Raw genomic sequence first — 6,000 nt, 5'->3', positions numbered from 1 at the left:
ACTACCGCAGAATCTCACTGAAAGAAAGAAAATGATTTGCATTTATTGCAGTGGACAGCACTGGAGTGATGAGTGTAAAAAGTTCCCTACTGTGACAGCTAGGAAAGAAAAGATCAAGGGACAGAACATACCTTGCTGTCCTCTGATGAACAAGTACTGATGCAAACTGCCACCGCTGAAGTACAAAATTTGCAAAAAGCAAGAAAAATGACTACCAGATTGCTTCTAGACACAGGCAGCTAAAGGACCTACATCACCAACGAGCTAGCAGAAAAACTCCAGTTGCCAATCACACGATCAGAAACAATGACAGTGTACACATTATGTGCATCAAAACCCAGAGAGCTTCACACTCCTGCCACTGCACAGAACTCCAACTGTTAACAAAGAATGGATCATCTCTGCATTTAAGTGTCAATGTTGTACCCAAGATAAATGGTAACCTACAACGAGCATACTTCAACCCAGCGAAATTTAATCACTTAATTAAGGACATTCCTCTTGCCGATTCAGTACCCTCAACTAAAGAAACTGCCAACATAGAACTGTTGCTAGAAAATGATTATTATTGTGATATTTTCTCTGGTGACATTTAGATGAAAGCAGTCAGTCCAGGATTAAACCTCATGGAATCCCAGTTGGGATGGATCCTAACAGTGCGAGTGAAGTATCAGGATGACAACCCAGACAGCTCCATCTCCATGCTGACCTACACATCCAGTCCTATCAGTGTACATCTTAGTGCTCAGTCAGATGACCAGCACCATAGCTGAACAAAAGACACACCTTGAAGAGTTTTGGAAACTTGAAACCCTGGGCATCAGAGAGCCAGTACAAGAAAATGAAAATGACAAAGCTCTGCAACAATTTAATGAAACGATGCACTTTGTAGACGGATCTTACCAAGTAACGTGGCCTTGGAAAGAAGAGTCTCCATCATAACCTACCAATTACGAACTGGCAATGGGAAGGTTGAGATCCCAAGTCAATAGACTGTCACGAAATGACGAACATCTCCAGAAATATGATGCCGTAATCCAGGACCAATTGCAGAAGGCAATTTTGAAAGCCGTCCCAGATGATTGTACAAACAATTTGAAACACTACATTCCACACCATGAGGCACTGACACCTGAGGAGGCAACAAGAAAACTTAGAATTGTGTTTGACGTCTCTGCAAAGACCATAAAGAAAAATCAAAGCCTAAACGAAATACTTCACCGTGGCCCTGTCATATTGGAGGATATATGTGGCCTTCTGTTGAGGTTCAGGCTTCACAAAGTGGCGCTAGTTGCGGATGTAGAGAAAGCCTTCGTTCAAGTGGGTCTGTAACCTGATGATCGAGATGTAACAAGGTTCCTCTGGTTAAAAGATCCTTTCAAGCCTACCCTTGAGAACAATGTTCAAGTACTGAGATTCCTTAGGGTATGATATCTAGTCCATTTCTGTTGGCCGCAACAATCAAGAATCATCTAACCAAGGCTGGTACACCCATCACTCACCAGATAGCGGATAACAGGTATTTAGACAACATGATTACAGACGTTAAAACATCAACAGAAGCAGATGAGCTGTGCAAAGAAGTTAATTAAGACCCTCTCCCAATCGGCATCAATGTGAGTGGGCTTCAAACTCCTCTGAATTTCTCCAGAATATCTCAAAATGTGATCGAACCAGTTCTGAAACCATGAAAGTCCTAGGAACCTCCTGGAATTTGACCACAGATACTATTTTCATCAATTGATCACACAATCTCTCCTCCAAAGTGACCACAAAAAGAGAAGCATTGCAGTCCGTCAGCAGAATCTACGATCCATTGGGTCTCTTTTCTCCAGCCACTCTGACTGCCAAGCTGTTCATTCAGGAACTGTGGAAACAACAAAAAGATTGGGACAAGACGTTCAGTCAGTCACATTAACAAGAATGAGGCAACATTTGTGAGCGCCTGAGTCCATTGTCCTCTCAGCCGTTACCCAGATATATTGGAGGAGACGACAAAAAACTGTTCTGCTTCACATATGCCACTGCCAAAGCCTATTCAGCAGCAGTATACCTCTACTCTTCAGTAAATGGAAAAGCAACTGTCAACATGGTGTTTTCCAAAGCACGCGTTGCGCCAGCCAAACAACTCAGCATTCCAAGGTTGGAACTGCTAGGTGTTCTTATCGGAACGAGATGTCTTAAGTATGTAACTCAACCAGTTCAGTTGTCCGTGGTAGATAGATTTCTGTGGACCAACTCACAGTGTGTTCTTCACTGGATGAAAACCTGTCAGCCATTACCTGTGTATGTTCAGAACCGGCTTAGAGAGATTACCTCACATAGGACATCAAGTCTGACTATATGTCCACTTCACAAAATCCCGTTGATCTGGCTACCAGAGGTGTTCCAACAGATGAACGTATCCACAATAGCTTATGGTGGCATGGCCCATCGTGGTTAACTGATCATCCATCACAGTTTGATGGCAAGATGTCTGAACAGAATACCAAACAGTCTCCTGACCCACATGTTATGTATGAGACCGCAACACTGGCTGGAATACCGAGAGAGAGCAGCAGAATGTCCTTTGACAAGCCGGGTGGCCCCCTTTGGCATTAGCGAAAGAAATGACTCCTCGTTAACCAAACTAATTAGAGTGAGCGCTCGGGCTTTGCGATTTATCCGAAAACTACAGAAGACGTGCACAATCGAAGGACAGCTTACTTCAGAGGAAACAAGCCAAGCAAAGGTCATGTAGGAGAAGTATGTCCAAGGAGTGTGTTCACACCAGAAATCACTGCAGTCACAGAAAATTCAAGAAACAATCTGAAGATGAAAACGGCGTACATAGGTGCCATGGTAGATTGATCAGTGAAAACCTCCCAGTACATACTGTGTTCCCAAAACTCCCTCCACCATGTATTTACAAGCTTAGTTCTCAAGAGCTTCCATGACAATTTGATGCATGCAAGTGTATCTCACACATTGGCAGATATCAGAAGAGAATTCTGAATTCCACAAGGAAGATCAGCTGTAAGAATAGTTCTACTCAACTCCTTGAGATGCAGAAGACATCAAGGAGGACCATACAGAATGCCTGCAATGGCTCCTTGTCCACGATCAAGAATAGAATAATCTCTCTCTCTCTTACCTACACTGGTCTTGACTATCTTGGACCCTTGCATGTGAACGTCAGTCAGCCATCAGCAACCCAAAAAGTCTGGCTGTGTCTGTTTACCTTATTAGCTGTTAGGGCTACATGTACTCAGACTACTCACATAGAAGTCGTTCGTGATATGACTGCCGAACAATTCTTGTTATGCCTAAGAAGATTCATTGCCACATGTGGAAAACCGAAACAGATAATTTCCGACAATGCTTCAGTTCAAAGTAGTAAAGTCAACCGTTGAGAAAGCATGGCAACTCTCTACTACAAGTCCCGACACACAAAGTTACGTGGCCAACGAAGGCATAAAGTGGAGCTTCATCATTGAACTGGCCCCCTGGATGGGTGGTTTATCGGACTTGTAAAGTAGTCTCTTCCAAAGAGTATTGGAAAGATTTGTCTAACTAAGGTTCGACTGCAAACCGTTGTAAAAGAAGTCGAAGCAGTTGTCAATTCCCGGCCATTGGTCTATGTAGGAGCTGACTTCAGCTCTGGATTCACCCTCACCCCAGGAAATTTCCCGAGCCTAAACCCAAAAACAGGCGTACCATCCCTAGCAGAAGAAGATCGACAGCAAGACCCAGATTTCCTGAGCGAGTTGAGTTCTTCACGAAAACTCTTTGTCATGTGGCGTAAAGGTCAGAAACACCTTGACATGTTCTGGAAGCTGTGGTTCGACAAGTATGTACTGAGTGATATGAAAGCGAAGTTCGGTGTCATACGCTATTTAAAGTAAACTAATTAGCTTCGAAACCAATGACCTTAATATTTTAAAAGTTCATGATGTGGCTGAAATGGTGGACATGGCTCGCAACTTTGGAGTTTTGGTCAAAACCTGCCACTGCCTTTTTGTACTCCGCAATTCGTGACTTTAATGATCTTTCTGTTTGGCCATGGTACACAAAATTACCACGAGTGACTTTTCCTCGAAGCCTGCCACTCTACTTTGGACCCGAACGCTGGGAACAATCCGTGAAATCGTACTTCCAGAAGCCTACAAAGGCATCGCGCGAGCGTGAATTGCATGGTCTCGCGCGCAAGCTTCGCGCTACGTTACTTTAAATAGCGTGTGATAACGAACTTGTCTTTCATATCACTGATGAAAGCTTAAGAAATTAGCAGAAACGTCTTTTGAAAAATATCAAGAGTCAGAGGCAAACCTTTTTCCGTAGAACTTATGACATCTCCTGACTACACTTTTTCCATTTTTAAGCCCACAGACAGACTGTTGAACATTTAATCCTGATCGCCAATTGTTATCTTTTTTTTCAATTTTTTCTCTGAGATAACTTCATTTCGTTCAGTTGAAATTTCCTTTCATCCCGAACATTGACAGTTAGAACTTCTCGGCTGGGGAGTGTCGCGGAGGGCCTAGCGACCTCTTCATGAGACTGTAGGCTTCGCGACCGCTCCTGCAGAGCACGTGCTGGGACCGAGAATCTTTTCCTGCATGTAAAATCAGTTGTTAGTTGTGTTAGTGAATAAAGAAAAATCGCGTTCGCGACAGTAAGATAGACTCGCAAAGTCTCGTTAATTTTTGTACAATTGGTCTCTGTGGAAACACGCCATTCTAGTTCCTGGAATGCGAGTTTTAAGTCAACTCAACTGGAAATATTATGAAGCAATCTTGACTCCAACTTGTACAAACAAACCCTGTCATGTACAGTAAGTAAATAAAGCCGTTTGATATACAGTTATTGAAAACATGCATTCATGTATGATTTTATCAGCATCTCCTCCCGTTGACATATACATCTTTTGTCTTATCCAGCAAACCAATATGCATCGGCTTTCATTGCCATTTGCAAGAAACAGCTATTTAGCTTCCAAAACATCAGGGAAGTGAGTGCCAAAGTACTTTCAACCACACGGCCACAGAGCTCGACAACGGAATCGCTAATTTTACTCTTTCTAGAGATTCAAACCCGATTCTGGACAAGTTATGAGATGTTTCAGACGGCATATCTCCATTTATACAAATAAAATCAAGTTGCACTGTCCACGTCATTGTAAGAAAAAAAAGGCAACAAATTTCTTCGTACGCTAATGCCGGATCAGCTCCACTTCTGGCGTTTTAAGAGCCAATCATATCACGAGTTTGAAATTTGGCCGACCGTCCGGAATTCTTGAGAGACTTTTGGTCAAGCCCAATTTTAACGTATGGGCGAAGCTAAAAATGGGCCTGATCGTGAGTCTGAGCAAAACAATTACATTTTGTTATTTGGTGCTGGGAAAATGGAACAACTTGAACAGTTCTTTCTTTAAACGTTTCTTATTTGTTTAAGCAGGCGCGGTGGCCTCATGGTTAGAGTGCTCGATTCCGGATCAAGTGGTCCGGGTTCGGGTCCTGGCCAGGGACATTGTGTTGTGTTCTTGGGCACTTTACTCTCACGGTGCCTCTCTCCACCCTGGTGTATAAATGGGTACTGGCGAATTTAATGCTAGGGGTAACCCAGGGGGGAGTAGGAATACTCCTAGTCGCTTCACGCTACAGAAGGTGGAGATAAGCGCCGGCCTGGGCATGATGATGGGCCTTCTGGCTCGAAGACAGAGACTTGGTTCGAATAGAAAGAGCAACACCGAACAATAACAGTGTGACAGAATTTTCGCATATTGATTCGAAAAGGTGGAATTAGAAGAAGCTGAGTAGAGGAACTGCGAGTAGAACAATCATCAATGCCAAAGTCAGTAGTCTGGCTTCTCATGTCAAACCAACCGAGACCGTTATGGACTGAAAACGACATTCGCAAGGGTGCCAGGGTGACTCACACCGGCGCGAGTTCACCCCGGGTGCCGCACCGGAGCAAAAAGTTCGTTCCGGCGCGAAATCTCGCAACGGTATCATGTAAACG

Source organism: Montipora foliosa, chromosome 6 (assembly GCF_036669935.1).
Source record: "Montipora foliosa isolate CH-2021 chromosome 6, ASM3666993v2, whole genome shotgun sequence".
Classification (NCBI taxonomy): domain Eukaryota; kingdom Metazoa; phylum Cnidaria; class Anthozoa; order Scleractinia; family Acroporidae; genus Montipora; species Montipora foliosa.
Note: the sequence above shows the minus strand (reverse complement) of the source record.